The 25,133-nt window shown below is 39.0% G+C and overlaps 1 protein-coding gene across 9 annotated transcripts in view; it reads left to right on the forward strand.

Moving 5' to 3' along the window:
- AKAP13 (A-kinase anchoring protein 13) overlaps positions 1–25,133 on the forward strand; it is a 325,195-nt gene that overhangs the window by 20,576 nt on the left and 279,486 nt on the right. Inside the window, exon 2 of one of the 9 annotated variants that reach the window (XM_041751826.1) lies at positions 3,442–3,509. The exons of the other annotated variants lie outside the window; for them this stretch is intronic. The gene's annotated coding sequence lies outside the window, so the exon portion shown is untranslated. The remainder of the gene's footprint in view (positions 1–3,441; positions 3,510–25,133) is intronic. 9 annotated transcript variants of the gene reach the window in all.

Consider the following 25,133-nt stretch of genomic DNA (forward strand, 5'->3'; position numbering starts at 1 on the left):
GCTGTGTTACCTCCATATTATGTGGACTTGACTCTCAACAGTGTGCCATCCTTCTTTCTCTTCCCATAGGGCTCTTGAAATATTCTCTGTTTCCCGAAGAAGCTAGTCATTTTTATCCGAGCATTCACTTGATAAAACTGTCCTTATGGAGATACAGCAAAAGAGAAGTGATGACATTGAGTAGGTCAGGCAAGAAATCGGATCTCAGCATCTCACATTTCAGAGGGATTCTCCCTGTGAGTCTCATTATTTTTCTTTACTGTCTTATGGATCTTCTGGGCATGAACATACTGGGCTTGGTAAATCAGTGTTAGGAGTGAAATGTTTCACTGCAGTTGTCCTGAACACCTGACAAGACTAATAGAGAACAAAGTGATAAGAGACTGAGTAATGTGAGAGTAATAAGAGAATACTAAGGAAGTAAGGATGCCAGATTAAAATCTGGAGATTGCAGCTATAGACTTCGGTAAAAATAAGGGTAAGTTCTGATGCAGAGCATTCAGTAAGAGGAACTTGACTGTTAGTGGACAAACACTGGACTAGGATTCAGTAGTTTGAATTCTAGACTTAGTTTGCTGCTAGCAATATTGGATGAGTCACTGAGACACCCCCACCTCCTGTTTCTGCTGTGAAAAGTGGAAGTATTCATTTTTGTTTGTTTTGTGAAGTTTTTTCTCTAAAGGTGTTCTCAAGCCCTGGGGTTCCTTAGAATTAGGGGAACCGGGCAGCCTGGGTGGCTCCGCGGTTTAGTGCCGCCTTCGGCCCAGGATGTGATCCTGGAGACCCGAGATCAATTCTCCCGTCGGGCTCCCTGCGTGGAGCCTGCTTCTCCCTCTGCCTGTGTCTCTGCCTCTCTCTCTGTCTGTCTCTCATGAATAAATACAATCTTTAAAAAAGAAAAAAAAGATTTAAGAATTTTGGGAGCCACATGGACCTGAAGAAGGCATGGGGAGGAGACCTAGTTGTCCCCCCAGAATAGCTCCACTTTCTTCTGTTACTTTTGTGGGGTTTCTTTTTTTTTATTTTATTTTTATTTTTATTTTTATTTTTTATTTATTTATGATAGTCACAGAGAGAGAGAGAGAGAGGCGCAGAGACACAGGCAGAGGGAGAAGCAGGCTCCATGCACCGGGAGCCTGATGTGGGATTCGATCCCGGGTCTCCAGGATCGCACCCTGGGCCAAAGGCAGGCGCCAAACCGCTGCGCCACCCAGGGATCCCTGTGGGGTTTCATATAATGTTTCCTTTGAAGAAAGTCCCATGGCCAAAAATCAATTTGGAAACATCTAGACCAAAAACATCTTGAAAATGGCTTTTGATGCTAAGATTTGGTATCTATGAATACTCACTGTCTTTGTTTTTGGTATAGTTTTCTCAGGGTTAGGGAAATATTGGCTCAATTGCTGAGGAAGTATGTAGTACAATGGATAATTGTGATGTTTGACTGCTTGGTTGTGTCAACTGCTCATGAGATATTTCTCAACCAAACAGTAATTAAGCCGTTTTTGCTGTTCTTAACTTGGGGAATCCTCATAAGAAGGTAAAGAAAACCATATTCCTTGCTTATCAAATATATTCATACTACTTGCCACTTTAAAAAAACATCTAACTTGTAGCATTTTATGTAAGATGTCTCCTTTCACCCTGGGTTAGTCTTGTGAAGGAGCTGGAATTTACCTTAGATGAGGAAATTGAGGCTCAGGGGTTCTGTAGCTTTTCTGATGTCTCACAACAAGAGGGGAGAGAGCTGGGGTTTGAAACTAGGATTGTATTTCTAAAATGTGTACATTCTTTATTACATTGGCACCTCTCCTTAATTTACGGGGGATTTGTAGCTTGAAGAAATTAATAGCACCATTACTACTCATGTTTCTCATTAATTAAATCTGGTCATGTAAGTAATGGGAAACTTTCATTGTTCTTAACTACTTAGATTATGCCAAAGACTCTTAAAAGGGCAGATGCTTTGATCAGACTGTATATATCTTCCTTATGTCTTTATAAATATGGATTAAAAGAGAAACCTATCAGATTAGAGGAAGATGAAGCCATCTGTATGCTTTTTTAAAAGCTTAGAAAGTATACCTAAAATAATAATAATATAAAAGCTAAAAAAAAATCTACAACAGATGATGTGAAATTCTTTATAGAATCATAGATTGTTTTGTAGTCTTGAGATTCATGATTGTAGGGCTGCATGGGAAATGTGACAGTTTTCATGCCTCAAGAATAGGTTACCTAATTGCAAAGAAACTGGGCATTTGTTTTCTTTGAAATGTAATAGTCCATAACTGAGCATTGTAAGGGACATCACATTGTGATGGCTCTTAGTGCTGCTTACAGGTTTCTAGTTGTCCTTTCCTGCACACGTGGAGGATCCACTGCCCTTGCAAGACATGTGGCCACGTGACTTCCTCTGTCCAATGAAATATAAGCAGGAATGAGGTGTTACTTTTGGATAGAAGCATTTAAAAGTTGATGTGAAATTCTCCCCTGCCCCCACAGTGTGGGGTTGTACCATCTGATCGAAGCAGGTTGAGTCCTGAGCTAAGGCATGAAGGACAGCTGCCCTAGAGAGTGGCCTAGAGACTTGGTGATCTTTGAGCAAGGGAGAAGGAAACTTTATTGTGATCAGTCTCTTATTGCTTCTGGTTGTTTCCGTAGGATAGCCTAGCCTATCCTAATGTTGCTATCTGCATCATCAGTAATTTTTAGTGTAATAAATTGCTAAGGAGAGGGACTGACCAAGAACAGAGCAAAATTACTTTGGATGCAGGTAAGCTCAGTGATACAAAAATACCACTGACCCGTGAACAGTGAGGGTTTGAACTTGTGTGGGTCCACTTAGAGGTGGATTTTCTTTGATCAAAACAGTACAGTGCTGTAAATGTATTTTCTGTTCCTTAGGATTTTCTTTCTTTTTTTTTCTTTAAGATTTATTTATTTATTTTAAATTTTTTTTTTTTTTTTTTTTTTTTTTTTTTTTTTTAATTTATGATAGTCACACACAGAGAGAGAGAGAGAGGCAGAGACACAGGCAGAGGGAGAAGCAGGCTCCATGCCAGGAGGCCGACGTGGGACTCGATCCTGGGACTCCAGGATCACGCCCTGGGCCAAAGGCACACGCGAAACTGCTGAGCCACCCAGGGATCCCCTCCTTAGGATTTTCTTAATGTGTTCTTTTCTCTAGCTTACTTTATTATAAGAATATAGAATATAATACACATATAAAATATGTGTTAATGGACTTTACTAGTAAGGCTTCTGGTCAACTATCAGGAGTTAGGTCTTTGGAGAGTTAGAAGTTATGGTAGATTTTTGACTGCGCTGGAGGTCAGTACTGCTAATCCCTATTTTGTCCAGGGGTCAACTATATATATTGAATGGCAAAGTTTCTGTTTAGCTATCATCCATTTTATGTTCTGTCAATTTTTCTTCCAGAAGCACAGTTTTGGTCATATCATGACCTCACTCTCCATGGAATAAAATCTGAGTGAGGCTTGCTACAGGTTGGTCCTGGCGTGCCTTAAAAACTGTTCTCTTGCCACACTGAACTGTACATTCAGCATGTGCCCTTGCCCACTCCTGTGTTTGGGAAGCATGTATCAACCACTTTGCATGCCAGTACTGAGATTGGACTCTGGGGCACATTGAATATTCCTTCTCTCGTTTCTGCATGTCCAAATTTGACATAGCTTTTGATATGAGCTTTGAAGGAGATTTCTTACGTTAATGTGCTTAATTCTTATAGTTGGGTATCATCTCTCTGACCTATCAAGCCTTTGTGGCACACTGCTTTCTATCCTGCATTATAAACTTATATGTATGTCCTAGGCTAGTGTTAAACCTTTCCCTAGTACGTAGCTCCAAAGCATATGATAGAGACTCAGTAATGTTTACTGAGTAAATGGTTGTTATATTGTGGCTGTGTTGAAAAGCCAGTTGGTTGATTAATTTGCTTTTCTGTTTGACAGGTTGTTATCTTCAAACTTCTGCCTTCCTTGCTTGCACTTGCCACTTTCTGGCTATTATCATTGTATTTGTATATTCTTAGCATTCTGAGGGTGATGTAGTAGGGCCTTATGTGGCAGTGTTTTTTTTTTTTTTTTTTTCCTTTGAACTGTATCTATAATGTTATATCGTAAGACACAGTGACATACTAGTGAATCTTCTCTGCCACTGTGTAAGGTCAGTTTTGTGTTTCCTTGAAGAGTTATGAGGGTTTCTTAATGTATGGGGTAAGTCTAGGGCTTAATGAATGTATGGGTCACCTGTTCCAGTTCAAGTTTTGTTTTGTCTTGGAATTTTGTTTTTTCTACTAACAGTCTTTGAAAGATATGTGCCTTTGATTCAGAGTTTTGATCTGGATAGTTAAAAGACCCAGATTTGACTCTAATTTGGCTACTACTATCTAATTTTAACTAACCAGTTGTGAACTTTGTATCCACAAAATAAGTGGGTTTGACAAGAATTCTGTGAATTCTCATCCTGATTTTACAGAGGACCAGGTAAGTTATTAGAGTTCTAATATTATGTGGATGCTGAATTAGAGAAAAAATTTTGGTGGAGTTGGGGTAGGATGAAGCAAACTTTAGTGCTTACTATATGCTAGATGCTACTTAGTTTATTCACTGTTTATTGGCTTTATTCATTTTATCTCTGTGTTTCAGTTAAGGAAAGCTGAGGTTCAAAGAAGTTAGGATACTTGTTTTAAGCTGTATAGCAGACAAGAGCAGGATCCAGAGCATTAGCTAAAATCATTCTCCAAAGCCAAGGTCCTTTTTGTTGGTAATTACAAGCAGTTCTGTATTTTGCTAACAGAATAACCTTTAGAACCAAAGGAAGGATGCTTTGGATGTCTCTTGGAAGAAGGACTCTATGTTGCATATGATAGTGTTTGTAAAATCTTAAAATATAAAAGAGAGTGTCTGAGTAAGCTCTCTTTCTGGATCTATTAAGATCTATTAAGATTTTGCCCTCTGTACTGTATAGTGGATGAGTTTTTTGTTTCCGTTGGTGTGCTTTCTATCTGACATGAATGAATCTGACTGAAATCCCCACAGCACTACATGGTTTCATGAATGTGGGTTTGCCTTGCTTTCTTTTGACTAGTTTTTGTGATCTTGAATTAGATACTTAGCCTTTTTTGAGCTGTAGTTGTCTTGTGTGTAAAATGCAAAAACAATACTTTGTTTAATATGTTGCTAGATTTCATCTGTAGTTGTAGCTGTGACTGGAAAGAACTTTTTTAAAGTGTGGATCATGGTATAGGATGTTGGAAGAAGGTAAAAGAAGATCTACACAGAGCAGCCTGGGTGGCTCAGCAGTTTAGCACTGCCTTTGGCCCAGGGCGTGATCCTGGAGACCCGGGATCAAGTCCCACGTCGGGCTTCCTGTTAGGGAGCCTGCTTCTCCCTCTGCCTGTGTCTCTGCCTCTCTCTCTTTGTGTCTCTCATGAATAAATAAATAAATAAAATCTCCAGGAAAAAAAAAGAAAGGAAAAAGAAGACCTACACAGCAGGTACTGATCTTCTCAGTGTACATTCCTATTAAGAAATAAGTCACCTATGAGATTTGTTTGTTCTGGTTTTAGGATTTGTGAATTGTTCACTGCTCCTAATGAATTGTTTGCAGCTGTATTTTTTTGTTAATTTTTGTAAGTGCAACTGAATTTCATTATCAACATCTTGTGTAAGCAGAACAAAGATGCTTTGAGGGAAGAGTGTGTAGAAGCTGACGTGATTTTTGTTTCTAGAGGCAGATGATTCTGGGATTCTTGCTCAGCCGACACTTGAAATAGCATATTAGAATCTAGGCCTTGAAAGAACTGAGGGAGAATAATGTACAGTCCCAGTTCTCTAAAAGCTCATCTCTGGAGGATAAGCATCTTGCTTGCAAAACAAAAAGAATAAGTATGCCAATTTTAAGTACAAGTCGTATGAGCTCATTGAAAAAAATTTTTTGAGGAGAATAAATGGAATCAGCCACTAGGAATACAAAGGTAACTTTGGGTAGATGGAGAGAGATGGGATTTTGTGCTGTGACAGTGATGTATGCAAGTTGTAAAGGACACACACAGATGAGGGATGTGACAATTTGAACCAAAGAGTATTTCTCTTTGGGATTTTACATTCTAGGTGTGGGTTAACTGACCCAGTACCTCTTGAGTACTGTTGCTTCCCTTTCCTTTTTATGGCCTTTTGCTATGGTTATTAGAGTAAGCATCATGCCCATTATTTTCCTGGGCTAGTCGCTCATCACCAATTTAGTTCAAGCCAGGTCCTGTCATACTGTCTTTTGTGAACAACCTTTGACTATTGTGGTTGTCTTGAGGCCTGCTCATGCCCTTGCTTCTTAACTTCACCTGGGTCATGACCCTGGCTTCCAAGTGGGCCTTCTGCTTCAGATTCTGCTTACCTTCATTCTTCCTGCTCACTGTTCCAGTTGGCCTTCCCAGAACACCTTGGAAATTCAAACTGAACCTCCTTCACGGGTTTCCAGAGTCAAGTTCAGACTACTGAGCTCGGCAGTCAGACCTCTTCCACCTTGACCTTACAGTCTTCCTTTCCAGCCTTTTTACTTCCCAGGTCATCACTCTGTTGGTGTTCTTGGTGTTTTACTTTCCCAGGACCTGGCTAAGGTGGTTGGCAGCTGGGACATTGCTCCCTATCTGTGACTTTCCAGATTTTCTCACTGTGCCCTGAACATGCCTGTATTCCTGCTGTGCCCTCTGCCTGGAATGCTCTCACCTCTGCTTGCCTTTCAGACCCCAACTCAATGCATTTCCTACCTGAGTTCTTCTGTAGCTGCTCCAACCCAGGGGATCATCTCCTTTCCTTAAAAGGATTATGGCATTTATTTTCTGTGCTGTTTCATTGGGCAGTTGATTATAACTGCTCTGTATTGTGGCTAGTTTTGTGGGTGTGTGTGTATATGTATACCCCTGTCCCTCTTAGTTTCTTGACATGGTAACCGTGTCTTATACTCTGTACAGTCCTGTGTACATAGGTAATTAATTGATAGCTATTCATTCATCTGTAGATTTTTTTTTTTTTTTTTAGTATTTTATTTATTTACTTTGAATGAATGGGGGAGAGGAGCAGAGGGAGGGAGAGAGAGAGAAGCAGACTCCCCACCTAGTGGGGAGCCTGACTCGGGGCTTGATCCCAGGACCTGGAGACCATGACCTGAGGGCAAGGCAGGTGCCCCTATAACATTGGTTTTCAAAGTGTAATCCATGGACGACCCTTGAGGATTCCTGAGACCTTTGCAGTGAGGTGTGAGGCCAACATTGCATAATAATACTGAAATTATGTTTACCTTTTTATACTGTTGCAGATATTTGCGCTGAAGCAGGCTGGATAAAACTGCCGATATCTTAGCATTAATCAGGGCAGTGGCACCAAATGATTTGGGTAGCCATGGTCTTCAAGCAGTCATGTACTGAGAGTGAAAAATAGTGCCAATTAATGTTCTCAGTGAAGCGGTTAAACATACTGATTTTATTAAATCTCAGTCTTTAAGTACCCATGGTTTGAGGGTCTATTTGGCTTGGGAGGTGAACGAACTGGCTTTATTTTATTTATTTATTTAGGGAGGAGCATCCTTTTTACTTAAAGGGAGGGTTGACGAACTGTGGTTACTCAGATTTTGGGTGTTTGGCAGACTTTTTCTTGAAAGTAAAGTAAGTTTGTTACTTCAAGAAAAAAGATTGGAAGTATTTGTTGCCAGTGATAAAAATTGAACTTTGAACTGAAAAATTGGAAATTTGGAAAACTTAGATTTGCCACCAGGATCTTTATGGCTTTCCAGTATTTAAACACTTTCTCGTAAATTTGGTAGTGATAAAATGTTCCTTTCTTTTAAAGATTTTATTTTTGTGTAATCTGTACACCCAACGTGGGGCCTGAATTTACAACCTGGAGATCAAGAGTTGCCCACTCCACCCACTGAGCCAGCCAGGTGCCCCACAAATGTACTTTTTAATATTGTATGAGGAAGGTGTCAAAATTTGGAAGAAGTACTGTACAAGTCGAAGAACCAGTATTTTTCAGGTGATCAGTACAGGATATTACCTTATCATGCATGGGTACTTACTTCTACCCTTTCTATGCAAAGTGGAAGATAGAGCCAAGGCTTTTATTGTCACAAAGTACAAAAAAGTCATTGATATGGATAAGTTTTATATTACAGCTAACCTTCTAAGAAACTATCACTTGTCAAGGTTTAGTATAATATCAGAAGAATATTAGCAATTATTTGAAAAGGATATTAAAATACTCCTCCCTATTCCAGCTGTGTATCAGAGGCTGGATTTTTTTTTTAATATACTTTAACTAAAATGTTGTATGTTATAGTTTGAGTGCAGAAGCATATGTGAGACTCCCAACTGTATTCTATTAAGCCAGACATTAAAGAGGTTTGTGATAATGTAAAACAATATCACTTTCTCATTAAGCTTGTTTTGTTCAGAACATAGTTATGTTCTTTAAAAATATGCTATTTTAATATTTAATGAGTTCATTGATTTTTAAAATGAATTGATATATATTTAAAAGCTTCTTGGTTTTAATTTCTGATACAATAACTGTCAATAAATATAATCCATATAAATCAAAGGTCTTTGGGATCCTCAAGTTGTAAAGAGGAGTCTCAGAAAACCAAAAAGGTTGAAACCATGAATTATAGGTTACAACAGCTGAGGAAATACATTAGTTTCTGGCTTAATTGAAAATCTTAATAGGAGCAACACAGGAGGAAAGAGAAATGATTTGTTTCTGTTTGTATTATACTGAGATATTGGCCACTTAATATGTGTCTGGCCCTGTGTCAAATAGAGTACCTGTATTATTTCCTCTAACCTTTATTTTGCAATATGTGCATATAAGTCAGCACTGTATCTCCTTTATAGATCGGTAGTTAGGATAAATGTTAAGATTGCAATCTTAAGATTGCAATCTTAAGATTGCTCATGCAGGGTTCAGGTAGTGGCTGTGGGTCCTGCTTATGATTGCTTTTAACCCAGGCCATAGTCTTGTACTGTTTTATGGAACCAGGTCCTCAGAAGATAAGTGGCACTTCAGAACACCCTGACTGGAAGTCTATAGGCTTAATTTCTAATAGGTTAGTAGTAGTAGGTAAATGTAGCTCAGGATCCAAGAGATTGACAGGACGGCTTTTGTTCAGGGCCACTGCTTGCATTAGCGGCCCTTCTGGATTTCATTCAGGGGCACAGAAAGCTTAGGTTGTCTGAAAGTGTTGTTTTGGATCAGCAAGGGATTTTCCCATGGGGAGAAAGGGAAATGGGCCTAAAAGTGAAGTTGGGTCTTCTTCATTCTGAAGGGAAAGCAGCGTGAAAGCACAGATTCAAAGGAGGGAAAGCCGCTGGACCTGCACCCCATGCCGGAATGTATGCTGCACAGCTTCATCCCAGGATGCTGAGAATGGCAGTTGGTGTTCTCCGGCCCACTGGTTTGGGACCCCCTGCAGGGCACTTGTGTTTCTGTTGGTGGGTCTGCTGACTGGAGAACTCACTGTTTGTACTGGCAATGCCTCATGTGCCTGCACAGCTCTAATTTCTGGCTTGGACAAATACCTGCTTTAAAATTGTCTTGAAGAATGTATTTTGAAATTAATTATGTGAACATCTTTATATTATACTTTATAGCTCTTAAAGAGTATAGATGTTTCTCTTATACTTTATTATAACTATTAAACTCTAAATATCTTTTTTACCACCTCAGTGGAAATGAAAATAAGGATACCTATGTTAGCCTGAACAGCAGGGAAAGGTGTGCTTCTTGGCTTCTCGTTCATTTTGATTTTCATTAGCTCCAGCTTTATTCCCAGATTTCTCCCTGACACTCAACCTGAACAAAAATCCGTCTTTCATGCAGCAATTCGGTGGACATTTTATAGTTGCAACTTGTCTTTCAGATTTGTGTCCTGTAAATAAGCTTTGACAGGGGGCAAATTTAAACTGTTGTAAAGATGGCCTGTTGATTTCTAAAACTGCATTTTGTGGTAGAATTGAATTGCTAATTGTGTTGAAGGGGTTTTAAAATGAGGGAAAACAAAATGAGAACTTATAAATAGTTGCACAGTAAAACAGTAGAAGAATATGATCATCATGCTTTTGTTTCTCAGTGAGTGTCAATAGCTTTTTATTCTAGTGATCATTAACAAAAAGATTTCTGTATGGAGGTACATACACATATGTAAAAAATGAGTTGTTGTGAGATGCAGATGATGCTATAGAGAATAAAGATGGGAAATACAATGTTAATACAAAGATACAGAGTGTTCCTTCATTTAGTCACTTGGAAAGGGTTGCAGAGCTCCAAAAGTTAGTTTAGCCAAGTTGGTGTACTACATATTTTGTTAATTTTTAGTTCAAAATTCCTTCTCTTGGTGGATGCTTTTCTAAGATGAATGGTTAATTTGTTCTTGGTTCTTTTCAATGTCCATCTTTGAGCACATGAAAAATTGAGACGATTTGCTAATAGACTGTTGGCATCTGCTCGAGACTTTTTCTTTTAGCCTTCCCTTAATATCTGAGAAGTATGTGACTGGATGTGATCTGGGAGTAGGGTTAGTATTCTCTTTTGTAAAGTTGGTTCTGGACTTGTATTATGTGGAATTACAGCTTTATGATGGGGGGGGGCATGCGTATAGCTACAGAGTGTGACTAGGGGTGTTGTATGAGCTTTTTGGGTTGGGTTCTCTGTGGTTGGAGTGTTTTGCTTCTTAAATTTTAGTTTCAGGTTTGGAGTCGTAGGTTACTGTAGAAATTGGTAATTTTTCTTGGGTGTCCTGAGGAATTTCAGATGGAAATGACTTTGTAAAGTGAGACACGTGTGTGCTACTTATTTGCTTTTAAAAGAGTGATGGGAGTTTTGAGAGGGAACTCATGCACTCAGAGCCCTGTAGTTCAGCTGGCATAGCTCCTTGATCTGAGCTCAGGATTCGTGGGCCTACGCAGTTTTGTAAACAGAAAAATGAGTCAGAGTGGGTATGTAAATGGCATTAGAGAGATTTGAACAAAGTTTAATTTCTTCTATGGCTAACTAGTTTTTTAGTGGGAAGAGAAAATTTGAGAAGTTGGGTAATTTGCTTTAATTTGCAGGACATATGAAGCATCAGATCACATCTGTTAGGATTATGGAAATTTTGTTGTATGTTTGAATGTTAGAGATAGTATCAAGGTCATTCATCTGAAAACCTTGTATGTTCACACCAGTTGATGTTCACCACGGTCATGGTTTCCCTGTCCTCATAGGTCATTCCTCCTCTTCCCTGTAAAAGGACATTTTAGGCATTTTAGTAAATTTTACGCACATGCTTCTTTGAAATTGTAACGTGAAAGCTGACCTGCCCACCAGGGGTTATGTACTTGCAGAGCTGATCTCTGGTATCTGTAAGTGGTGGTTGGTTTGTTGGAGTCCTAGAAGTGTGCTGTGTTTCAACATGAATAATGGAATTTTATTCACCAGTTTAACTGTCTTCTACCATTCCTTCCTCAAAGAATATATTTTTTTTAATTTTTGTTTATTTATGATAGTCACAGAGAGAGAGAGAGAGGCAGAGATACAGGCAGAGGGAGAAGCAGGCTCCATGCACTGGGAGCCTGACGTGGGATTCGATCCCGGGTCTCCAGGATCGCGCCCTGGGCCAAAGGCAGGCGCCAAACTGCTGCGCCACCCAGGGATCCCCTTCCTCAAAGAATATTAATGCCTAATTCAAACAACTGATTCTGGCAATGAACTTTCCCTTAAAAGCTTGCTAACTTAGGAATGAAAGGTAACTTTTTCTTGCTTTTTGTTTTTGTTGCTGATTGATATTAAGTTCTAGATTGCTTTTGGAAATATTAATATGTTCAAGCTAGGCAGGGGCAAAGCTTTTTAAAATCTACACCAGGTGGACTTCCAGTAGCTTTTTGACTTTGAGATTTTAGGAACCTCATTTCTGGGAGCACTTTTGGCTTTGCTGCTGCTTCTTAGCTTAAACTGGTTAGGTATGACCCAATGAATCTCTGATCTGATCCTTTTTTTGATACACCTGAAACAGCATTAAAACAATAGATCTTTAATTAAAAAATATATTTTATGTAAAGATAAACTAGAAATCACTGAAATGTAGTGGAGTGCTGGTCAGTTGTTGTGGAGGCAGGTTATATGCTCAGTGGTTATTGTCAGGAAGAGAAATGTTGTAATATAAGGACAAATGATGCATTGTTTAAAGAACAATCCATTATTTCCCCATTGACAAACTTTTTATGCACTTATTTGGGAGCAGGAGTATCATTGGTAGAATTAGTAATCCTTCTTTTGCTGATTAAAAATGACGGCCATCTACTGAGTTGTAGCCATAAGTCCTAAGTGCTCTTTCATCTTCACTATGAGCCTGGGAAGAAGGTGCCATCATCCTAGTTTTATAGATGGGGAAATGAAGCCCGGATGTTAATCAGCTGTTCACAGTAAGCCAAGTAAATTATCAGTGCTGGGCACTGAACCGAGGGCTGTGGTTCCAGCCCAGCATTACCTGGTGTGTATATCGTGAGCTACATATGTGATCGAAAGTTTTCTAGTAGTCTCATCAAAAAAGTAAAACAAAACTAGGTGAAATAACTCTAATAATATTTTCTTAAAACATACTAAAAAAATCACTTCAACATGATTAACATAAAAACCGGATATTTTGCATTCTTTTTTGTATTCTTCCGTCAGTGTGTTGTTTTACATGTGTAGCACATCTCCATTCAGACTAGCTGCTTTTCACATGTTCAGTGCCCTCAGGTGACTGGCGGCTGCTCTCTCGATTGGTATGGCCCTGGTGTGTGGCTGTTGCCACTTCTCCATTCTGCTTCTCCTAAATGTGTAGGTACTGAACCAAGACCTCCCCATCAGCCTAGCTTTTGCATGTTTTTGAATGATAGCTAACAGTGTACAATTATAGCATTGACTAGTTTAATAAAATCAGTCTTTAGAAAATGTGGCATAGAGGTCTTTTGGGAGTACAGACATTTGGCTTGTCTTTCCCAAAAATTTCCCTTTTAGAAATTCTCCTCTGAACAGTAGTAGGTGATACAGGTTAAAATAAAATAGTCAAATAGTATTTAAAAGGCAAACAGTTGTGCTTAAGGAATGTAGTCACATAGTTATCCTTAATAATAAAGACCACACTGGCTAAAACCACCTTTTTTTTTTTTTTTTTTTAAGATTTTATTTATTCATGAGACACGGAGAGAGGGAGGGGCAGAGACATAGGCAGAGACAGAAGCAGGCTCACCATGGGGAGCCTGATGCAGGACTCGATTCCAGGAACCCAAGATCACAACCTGAGCCAAAGGCAGATGCTCAACCACCCAGGTGCTCCTGGCTAAGACATTTTGAAGCACAAAAAGGAAACAGTTGAAATAGTGCGGGCTTAAGGTAGATTATTAAATTCAGTATCTGTTAGTGTCTGCTATGTGCTAGGCTTTGTATGTATGTTTAGGGATTAAAATAAGAAGTGGACCCCATGCTCAAGGATCTCACCCTCAAGGGTTTACTTAGAACAGTTGTTTCCAGAAAGATATTTTTTCCCATCTGATTGGGGTTGAGAAGAAAAATTGGGGGATGATGGGATGAGTCAAACTCTTGAGGACATTTCACCATGAAAACAGTGTTTGCTTTAGCTACAAACCTGATCCCATAGCATTATAGGATTTCAGAAGAGGACTTTGCAGACTAGTGCTTTGCAAACTTTTTTGTTTGCATTTTTAAAAAGTATTCTGTTATACTGAGAGAGTTGAATTGTGACAATCTCATAGTAAGTTTATAGAGTCTTCTCCTTTTGATAGCCTGTGACTTAACATTATGTTGCCACATTTCTTTTTTTTTTTTTTTTAAAGATTTTATTTATTTTTTCATGAGAGACACAGAGAGAGACAGAAACACAGGCAGAGAGAGAAGCAGGCTCCATGCAGAGAGCCTGACGTGGGACTCGATCCCGGGATCTCAGGATCGCGCCCTGGGCTGAAGGCAGACGCTCAACCGCTGAGCCACCCAGGTGTCCCTGTTGCCACATTTCTATTCTTGATAAAGACCCAATGATCGTATTGATGAACTCGGTCTGCATTTTTGACCAAGGTTTTCATCCAAGTCATATCTAGAATATGATTGTATGTATTCAACTGGATATTATTATATATAGAATTGCTTGGTTGCAAGAAATGGAAATACAGTTGCCTAATCATTTAAAGTTTCTTGGCATTCTAATTTATTTCGGTTGGGAGAGGAGAGGCCTATTTTTCCAAGTTTAATGTTTTTGTTTATTTGGTTGGTTTCTTTGATGAGAAGGTAGAGAACAGAGTGCAATCATTAGCTAACCAGCATTTGTCATTTTAAGAAATGTAAAGCTCTTGAAGATAGTATATGCCTTTGTCAGAAGTAACAAACATGTACGTCTGTCATGTTTTCTGAATTGCTGAGTGTCATTGTCTAAGGGTAAATAGGACAACAAGTGGGGAAATTTGTGTGCCTCATTTTCTCTCTGGTTGCAGAGAGTGAAGAGGGAGGGAGAAAGAAGACACACCTTTCATATACGTAGTTTCTAGATGCCTTAAGAAGGTCTGACCCCTGAAACAATGCTCTCAGAGCAGTGGTAGCTTCACAATGCAGGCTAAAGCATAAAGTTGTCACTTTATGTTTATGGTGACCTGCAGAACAGAGCTGACTCATGACTTGGGACACCATTGCTGGGCCCTGTAGCCTGGTCTCTTACCTGTCCTGCTTGAAAGAATGGATATGTAGTGTGTAGTGTGTGTGTGTGTGTGTGTGTGTGTGATTTGTTTTGTTTTGGTTTTGGTCCAATATGAAGGCCACTGCTTAACTTTCTAAAGCAGTCAGTTGACCATATCCATATGATAAGATGATGCCAGATAACTTTCCTGAGGGTAAAAATGTAGAGACTCGAAATAACATTTTGAAAGAGGTCAAGAGTACTATTTTATTTCAGAAAATTTATCTGAGTAGCATGGAATGTAGGGCAGAGAAACTGAAATACAAAAAAAAATAGATTTCGTTTTCGCTGTTCAACATTGGAAAAAAATTTAAAGGGACCACACCTAAAAAATTAGAATACTGCATTTATTTATTTATTTTTTAAAATTTTATTTATTCATGACAGAGAGGCAGAGACACAGGCAGAGGGAGAAGCAGTCTCCATGCAGGGAGCCCGACATGGGACGCGATCCAGCGTCTCCAAGATCACACCCGAGGCTGAAGGTGGCGCTAAACCACTGGGCCACCGGGGCTGCCCTAGAATACTGAATTTAAAGGAGTTTTGTTTTTTTCCTAGTTTCATAGATGAGGAAACTTGAGATATTTGGAAGTCTGTGAACCATTTCCAATAGGATTTCATTAAACAAAAGTCCAGATGGACAGTGACTCAGAAATCAAGGCGATAACAATTTTGATTATGTTTGTGTAACTTCTCAATTTTTAGAAAAAACAGTGACAGTCTCAGGGAAGGTAAGTATTTTGTGAAATCTGAGTGTCACAACAACATGGCACACATAGAATTGGGATCACATTGGGGGATTGTTGGCTTTAGACTGTTGGAGCTCTTGTAGTGTACCATTGTCTCTTAAAGGCTGGGCAAAGCTAAACCTAAAAATAGTGAAGCTTATCTGCATATTTGAACTTCTGTAGCAACTGGAGTGGATCTCTTATTCTCTATCACTTGCAACTGAATAATTCTCTCCATCTGTTACAGCTTGATTGAGACATCCTCACTGCCTCTGAGGGCATTTTTGAGAAAGATATGAAAGAAACATGAACTAGAGCATAGGAAGTGGAATGAATGGCAAAGAGTATTTGGTATTTTCTGCCACTGTCAAAAAAGCACCATTTGGTTGGAGAGGTTGCAAGAGAGTAGCATATGTTTTGATGGAGGGGTGTGTATTCATGTTCATATCCTTTTTTTTTTTTCTTTGCTTCTCCTCCAATCTAATGTTCATTCTTGTCGAGACTTTGACAGTGCAATCAATGGAAGAGGCAAAGACACTTCCTCCCCTGCTGATGCATTATAGACTCACAGGTCCAGGGAGGGCAACTGAAGGAACATTTTACTTCATAGGCTTGTTTTTCTCAAATTTCTGAGTAAAAGCTTATTTTTCAAGCTGCTAATTTTTTAGTGTGCATGAATTGTTAAAGAACTGTATTTCTCCATGTTTAAAGAACATTTGTGTTAGTAATGTCACTGCCCCTTCCCCCAGTCCAGGTTGATGTGAGAAGTACAGATAATGGTGGGCTCTCATAATTTCCATCTGCAAGTGATTTATCCACGGTCATTTGTATGATTACTAGGTACCAAGCAGTGTGTGTGGTCCTGGGGTCATACATTTTTAGGAACTCATCCCACCCCCAAGGAACTTACATTCTGGTAGGAGAGGCTATGCTAGGTGGCCTGTAATTACAGTATGGTGGGGATCTGCTGAGAGGTTTGACAGTATGCTTTGGAAAGCACAGAAATGGACCACTTGACCCTGTTCAGTATGAATTGAGAGAATTAGGGGATTGTTTCTTGAAGGTGGTGGTGTTTCTATTACCGTGTTTGAAGGATGGGGAGGAGTTGGCTAGAGAACAGTTGGGGTTAGACTGGGAAAGACTTGGAGGAGAAAGAACTTTGTCCCTTGCAATGGGGAAGTTTTCAGGTTATGTGTCATTTTGACTCATCTGTAAGGAAGTGTAATTGGCCTAGTTTGGACTTAACTCCTCTTGTCATTTGAACAAAGTTCTTTAGTAGAGAAGTTTAAGGAAAAAAAACTTAGTATTAATTCTACTCTAACCTAAACTGAGTTAACCTAGTCAATTGAACGAAATCAAACTGAGCCACATGTTGTCTCCTTCTCAGTACATCCCCGTTTATGATTCTAAATTAAGGAAGAAACCCACCCCAGCTTTGTTATTTGTAGAAGTTAATGTATAATTTCTTATATTGGTACAAATCTATCTCAGTAACACAGATAGTAACTCAGCTCTGCAGTAAACTGAGTGAAAACACTTACCACCTTATTACTCTATTTTTCTTAACTAATATGATATTAACACCTTATTAGTTATGATGTATTGCATGGCCAGTATACAAGTGAGCTACTTGAATATGTTACAGTATGTATTCAGGTTTATTGGAATTATTTTTACAATATTTACAATGAAAAATCTGGTTATAAATGATAGTTTTCTGGGGGCGCTTGGGTGGCTCAGTCTTTTGGACATCTGACTCTTGTTTTTGGCTCAGGTTGTGATCTCAGGGTCCTAGAATCAAGCCCCGAGTTGGGCTGTATGTGGAAGTCTGTCCCTCTCCCTCTGCCCTTAATTCCCATACATGTATGCATGCGCTTGCACATGCTCTCTCTCTCTCTCTCTCTCTCTCTAATAAATAAAATCTTTAAAAAATGTTACTTTTCAGGGCAGTCTGGGTGGCTCGGCGGTTTGGCGCTTGCCTTCCGCCCGGGGCATAATCCTGGAGACCCGGGATCGAGTCCTATGTCGGGCTCCCTGCACGGAGCCTGCTTCTCCCTCTGCCTGTGTCTCTGCACCGCACCCCCCTTCTCTCTCAGGAATAAATACATAAAATCTTTTTAAAAAATGTTACTTTTCTGGGCATGTTTAAATTATATAATATAAAAACTTTGATTTCTTTTAATTATGGGAGTCTCAAACTATATGTTCATTTAAAGCCTTCTAAGGACTTACACTAGGCAGAAAGAACTTCCTCATTCTATTATTATAGGAACTTAAGGCAAGGCCTTTGAAAATACTAGTAACTGGTGGGATATATCTGTTTTTTTGAGCAGGTAAGATATAGTTTTGGTTTTTAAAAATAGCCCAAAAGAAATTTAGAAACAAGATTAGTGTAAAAGACTAATATATAAATTGCAGAAAACTGTCTTGTGTAAAGAAAGAAAATAAGAGACATATCTGTAAAGTAATGAGTTTCTAATGCTATTTCAAGATCCTTGTAAAAGGATCTCTCAAAAATACTTTGAACAATGGCAGCATTGATGGAGTAAGTATTGACTCTTCCAAAAAGACTTTGCATGGGGTAATCCTTGGTTCATTGTATAATTTCCAATTTTGCCTTTTAAGTGTTTGGTAAAGTAGTAAATAACTAGTTTGAAAATAAATTGTGGTTCTCCAAAGCGTTTCCCCATTTAGTTAGAATTGTTTCGTCAAAATCTTCGTTAATGTTCTGTATTGGTTTTTACTTAATCTAAATGTAAGGTTTCACTGTAGCATGAAACCTTGATAATTTTTAAGCCAAGTGCTAATTAGAGCAGTTGGCAAAGAGCAGTGTTCAGCCAGTGAGGCGAGAATTTAATCATCTCTTACGGTGTATGAATGAGCCTTCACTGTTCTGGGACCTTTGACAGTTTTTATTTTTATTTTTTTAGTATTTATTTATTTAAGAGAGACAGAGAGAGAGAGAGGCAGAGGCAGAAGCAGGCTCCATGTAGGGAGCCTGATGTGGGACTCAGTCCTGGGTCTCCAAGATCACATCCTGAGCCACCCGGGCTGCCCACCACCTTTGACAGTTTTAGAAGCAAGGATCATCAAATATGGAAATAGGTAAAAATCCAAGATTAAGTTTGTGCATATACAGTTTCACTTGTATTTTGAGGTAGTACAGTATGTGAATAAAAATTTTTTTGATATAACTGACATAGTTTCTTTATAAATTTTTGTTATAACTGACATAATTACACACATTTGAAGTGTATTTTCACATTTTGATTTGTGCTGAGGAACACAAAAATGTAAAGGAGAGAAAATAATTCTGATTTCTTAGTGTCACTCAGGCAGAACTTGGTGGAAGATACTACGTGCTGGTTTTCATCTATTGACTTAATACAGTTTCTACACATTTACTATATTTTCTCATTTAAAATCCTAAGATCTGGGACACCTGGGTGGCTCAGCGGTTTAGTGCTTGCCTTTGGCCCAGGGCGTGATCCTGGAGTCCTGGGATCGAGTCCCACATCGGGCTCCCTGCATGGAGCCTGCTTCTCCCTCTGCTTATGTTTCTGCTTCTCTCTCTCTCTCTCTCTGTCTCTCATGAATAAATAAATAAAATCTTAAAAAAAAATCCTAAGAACCCACAACCCTGTTTTTACCCTTAGATGTTTTTTAGAGGCTGGTGCACTGTAGGAGATTGTGACTTATTTTCACATCATACCCTCTTCTTCCTGTTTCAGTGATTTTCTTCCTTTTCTTTGTTTTTTTTTTTTTAAGTTTTATTTACATAATTACATAAGTTATCTCTAGACCCAACATGGGGCTCGAACTCATAACCCCAATATCAAGAGTCACGTGCTTCTCTGGCTGAGCCAGTCAGGGGCCCCCTGAAGAATTGTCTTCCAAGTAATTCTTGTGGTTATCAGTTACATATATAGTAGTGTTGATTAGAGATGTAGAAAATCTAGTTTCAACATGATCTCCTTAGTACTGTTTTCTGGTCTATGGGAATTCAAACCTTATTCTTCATTTTTCTGTGCCTCATTTTTGCGTTTTGCTTTCCTAGGCATAAATAACTTTGGTTGGTCATTAGAAATTTTGGAGTTTGCTCTCCTTCCTTCTTGTACATGAAGTTTTGAGAAGCTTTGTGTTATAAACTAAAAGCTTGGTAGGGTGTTTTTATGGCTGGAGTATGAATAATAGCATGCAAGTGTAGTGATTCCTTTAGGCAGAAATCTCCAGCTATTTGTGTGATTGGGGAAAAAAATAGTCCTTTGAAAATCCCAGTGGAAATAAAATTGCTTTAAGATTAAAAAAAAAAAAGTTGGGGTGCCTGTGTGGCTCATTCGGTTAACCCTGTAACTCTTGATCTCAGCTCAGGTCTTGATCTCAGGGTCTTGTGTTCAAGCCTTATGTTGGACTCCACTCCCAGTGTGGCGCCTACTTAAAAAAAGTTAAAAGTACATGTTAACCATGTAAGTTTGGTAAATGCTAGAAATACTATTTTGAAGATGGAAGGAACTGTTGAAATCATCTTGTTAATTGCTATTGATGAGAAATTTGAGGGCTATGGAGGTGAGAGGGGACTGAAATAGGATGCTAATTCTGATAAGGCTAGTTGTAGGCATATTTGTAAGAGTCTACATTTGGGTTCAGAAAACCAGTTGTACAAGTATAGATGAAGGAAGTCTTGGTTTAATTAGCATTACTTGACCATAATAGGCTTCTTTTATTTTAAAGATTTTATTTATTTATTCATGAGAGACACAGAGAGGCAGAGACACAGGCTCTCTGGAGGGAGCCTGATGTGGGACTCGATCCCCAGACCTGGGATCACGCTCTGAGCCAAACGCAGATGCTTAACCTCTGAGCCACCCAGGCATCCCCATTATAGGCTTATTTTAGTCATGAGTGACTTTGGCTGTGAGAATTGCTCAACTGATCTTGATTTGCAGTAATAGAAAGTATAAGGTCAAAAAAAAGGGGATACTGGTGGTCCATAAGAGGAAACAAGGACACACAGAAGATTCAGAGTATTGTGTTGGATCCCTGATCACTTTTTTCAGAGGAACATTGACAAATGAGTTTGTGTTACCATCCAACTCATACTCCTGAGCACCATTTGAGACCAGAAGCCTAGCCAGGTTCCCCAGATGCTTCTGGATAATTGGTTCACTCTAATTGACTTCAGATGTTGGTCCTGGCCACCTGAACAGGACTAGTGTCTTGCCTGTTTTCCTTAACATTATTTCTTACCTTCTGTACAGCGTAAAGATCATAGTAATGCCCTTTACATTCCTAGAGGCCTGCTCAGCACATAGGACCCTTATTTAAAGCTGTGAAGGTTAGAAATTGTTCTCAGTGTCTTGCCTTGAGCCTTTGTAGAGATGAAATTAAGATCTCTCCCCCCACCCTCTTCCCTCTCCCCCAATGGCTGGGTTTAAATGGTCATTTGTGGCTTTGTACCTGTGCTGTTAAGGTCTTGTTTATAAAAACGTCTTGTTTCTAAAAAGATTTATGGGCATAGCAGTGACTTTTTAGCTTTCCTATGATCTTGCACCTCAGAGATGGTAGCTGAGGGTAGTCTGAGGATAGCATACCTTCAGGAATAGAAAAACCAGGAAACATCTGAGAAAGCGCAGTCAAAAATCATGCTAGGACCACTTGATCCTTTCTTACTAAGTGATCTTCAGTTTTTATGATCTTACCTTCTGAGTTTCCATTTGAGGAGGAAGGGAACTAGTCTTTATTGGACACCTAGGATGTGCCAGATAACAAGCTTGATTCTTTTACAACTATTTCATTTTTCCTTGCCTTATATTAGTGTTCTTATCCCACTTTTAGGTGAAGAGGCTGTGGCACATAGATGAAGTAATGTCATATACATCTAACGGTGCTGGGATTTTAATTCAGTTGTGTCTTGATCTTAGAAGACCTATTTTATGGCCACAGAGGACAAATTATATTCCTCTTGTTTAGAATGGCCTAACAACCACAATTCTCTTCTGCCTAATTATGTACTTTAGTACTTCTTAGGCACTTAAATATGTTTTACCCTTTTTCCTAGTGAATTTTCTTGAATTCTTAATTTTCTTGAGTTTCTTCTTTAGGGTCATGTTTTACCTCTAGAATTTCCCTAGATGATCTCCCTTCCTCTTTCCCTTACAATACTAATGGTCCATCTGGGAGTTGTTTTTCAGGCCAGGAAAGAGGGAAGCATGGGAGGTAATTCCCTAAAGTGCTTCTTAATACTTTGTTTTTGTTGGACTAATTTCCTTTGCTGGTTGAGCATCGACTAGAGTGCTCTTGCTGATGCCGTTTGGTGGTAGGCACCCAGGAAAATAGTAACCTCCTTTCTGGCTCTCAGGAAATTTAAGATTTAATTTGGCAACTAAAGAATGCACAGTTGCTATTATAATAAGTGCCACCAGGCCATAGATTGTCTAACCAGCTAACCAGCCAGCCAAAACCAGACCACTGTTTAGGCGGGGGGAGGGAGCACACATTTCTATGGTTATTAAAGGGAGGCTGTGGTTCTCAACCCTGGCCCTGGATCAGAATATCCTGGGGGGATTTAATTCAGTAGGTCTGGGGTGGGGCAGGAAATCTATGATTCTGAAATGCACCATACTTTTATATAATCAAGAAGAATCTTTTATCTTAGTTTTCAGAAATAGGTTTGTTCTTCTGAGAGAACTTTTACATTTTTGCCTAGCCTTTATCCTGTACTTTACTCTGAAGTGGGAATGTTGGATTTTGGTGCCTTTTGCTCATTCTTCTTGTCTAGTAGTAATCTGAGAATGAAATCCGTGATTGAGTTGAGAATTTCCAATGTGGAAGTAAGTTCCTTCTTTTTAGGAGTTAATTTGTAGAACCTAGTGGATTTCATTTATTTGTGTATCTTTTGGGATAAATTTGTGTATTTAATAGCAAAGCATCATATTCTATGAACTTTCATTAATTTGGACTTTGTTAATTGAAATTTGTAATTTGGAGGTAGCCTGGGGTAAAGTTTATCCTTAATAAGGGCACCATCGTTTACTCAGTGTGCTAATTAGAGGTTTTAATCACTGTAGCAGGTCAAACAGAACCTCTTGGCCAGGTTTTATTGGCTCCTAGTTTCAAGTTATTATCTACATTAAAGTAGTAAAAATTTCTTAAGCTCATTAACATTCGCCACTAGATTCTCTTTCCCAACTTTGCAAAAGTAGTTCAAGTTGTAGACTCTTTTCTCTGTACAGAAGTATGCTGATGCTTTCTCTTTGTAGAGAGAGAGGTGTGTGACTCAGTCTTTCCCATCAGCGAGAAATGGGTAATACGTGTATTAGTGTCTGTTGGTGGATTTGTTTCTTAAACTGTAGAAGTTGTATTTCACTGTACAGTGGTGTTGTCTTGCAGTTTGTAGTTATTCCTACTCTTAGTGCTTGACACCTAGGGTCTTTGTAACATTTCTACCTTTCATCCTGTTTTGACATGCCAGTTACTGTTTATCTAGTCCTCTTCATTCCCATCCTGATTACAAATAACCATTAGCATTGGCACACATACTATATACCAGGCTTTTTGCTTGATGCTTCATTCTTTTAGCTTACTATTCATAATAATGCCCATATGAGTAGTACCATTGTCCTTGTTTTGCATATGACAAAACTGCAGGTTTGAAGTTTTACCACCTGCCCTAGGTTCTAGAACAAACAAATTAGAGAGCTCCCACGTACAAATCTACATGTGCCTTCAGAACTCATACTTTTAATTTCGCTGCAAGATTTTCATCATCAGTTTTCTATTTTCTTCTTTCTTTCTTTCTTCTTTCTTTCTTTCTTTCTTCCTCTTTCTTTTCTTTTCTTTTTTTTTTTTTTTAAGATTTTCTATTTATCTACTCATGAGAGACAGAGAGAGAGAGACAGAGAGAGAGAGACAGGCAGAGACACAGGCAGAGGGAGAAGCAGGTTCCATGCAGGGAGCGTGACCGGGACTGGATCCTGGGTCTCTAGAATCAGGCCCTGGCTGAAGGCAGCACTAAAACTGCTGAGGCTCCCTTCCCCCCCACCCGGGCTGCTCTCTATTTTCTGATCAGATTGGTAAGCACCCATACTTGGATCTTCAAGTGTGTCCTGATGACACTGAGAGGTAAGGGTCATAGTCAGTGACTAGTCAGTAACATTTTTTTTTTTTAAATAATCACTGGAGACTATTATTTCAGGGAATGGAATAACCATAAATGTATTACTTCCTAGATATTCACACTGTTGGTGTAGAGGCTAATGCTTAGCCTTGGTCAGTCAACATTATCACATTGTTTAGGAGCATATTTGTTATAAATTTAGGAGCCAGGTGTATCAGAAAAATCTAAAATACTTCAAGTTATGCTGATAGAATGATTAAGAGCTTAGGTTGGGAGCCTTGACTGTTGACATTCATGCGGTAGCTATGCCAGTTCTGTGACCCCAGGCAAGTAGTTTAGTGATTCCAATCCTCACTTTCCTTACTGCAAAACAAGGGTAGTACTAGTACATTCCTCAAAGAGAGATCATGAAGATGAAAAAGACAATGTAGAGTACTTACCAGAGTATCTTGCACGTAGTAGGCCTCAAATGTTGCCCTACTGTTGTGAGCTAATAGGAACTTCATAATATTTTTTTTTAATTTTTATTTATTTATGATAGTCACAGAGAGAGAGAGAGAGGCAGAGACATAGGCAGAGGGAGAAGCAGGCTCCATGCACCGGTAGCCCGATGTGGGACTCGATCTCAGGTCCCCAGGATCGCACCCTGGGCCAAAGGCAGGCGCCAAACCGCTGCGCCACCCAGGGATCCCGGAACTTCATAATATTAAATTTAGAGCCTTCATAAAAGCTCTGAGGTGGAGACCGTCAAATGAGGGAGGTGTTGATTACTTTGTCCTGTCCCTTAGTTTTAACTAAGACTTGTGTTGGTCATGCTAAGTAAGGCCTGCCATTTCCAGCTTATAGGTAATTACTTAAGAACATAAAAATTCTAAGTTCTTAAATATTTTAAAACATTTTAAAGTAGTTTATGTTTTAAAATATTCTTGCTAGTAGGGAATATGAAAGTGAAGTAGAAAAAAAAAAAAAAAAAGAAAGTGAAGTAGATGGCAAGAAAATTGATTTGTCAGGGCTCTTTTTTTTTTTTTTTTTTTTTTTTTAAGAGAGCATGAATACAAGCAGGAGGAGGGGCAGAGGGAGAGAGAGAAACAGACTCACTGCTGAGCTGGGATCCTGATGTGGGACTCGATCCCAGGACCGAAGCTGAAGGCAGATGCTTAACTGACTGAACCACCCAGGCACCCCGATTATCAGATTCTTTTATCAGACTGACCTTAGGATAGATAGAACTTGTAAAATGCAAGGTAGAGCTGTGTGTGCTTGTGTGTTTGTGCTTGGTTGGCAAAAAAGATGTCAAGTGGCATTTGTAGATCAGAAGGAAGGCTTGGTGTAATTGTGCATATGCAGGGTTTGATGTATGAAAAAGATGCCTTTAATGTTAAAATGACTTTAAGAAATAACAATATTTATCCAGACTTCGTTTTGTCTTCTCTGTATTATTTAAATACATTATACGTTTCCAGAAGAGAGCCATTATAGAAAACTATCTTGCTGCATAAGCTGGAATG

The sequence above is a fragment of the Vulpes lagopus genome, chromosome 4 (assembly GCF_018345385.1).
Source record: "Vulpes lagopus strain Blue_001 chromosome 4, ASM1834538v1, whole genome shotgun sequence".
NCBI classification, from domain to species: domain Eukaryota; kingdom Metazoa; phylum Chordata; class Mammalia; order Carnivora; family Canidae; genus Vulpes; species Vulpes lagopus.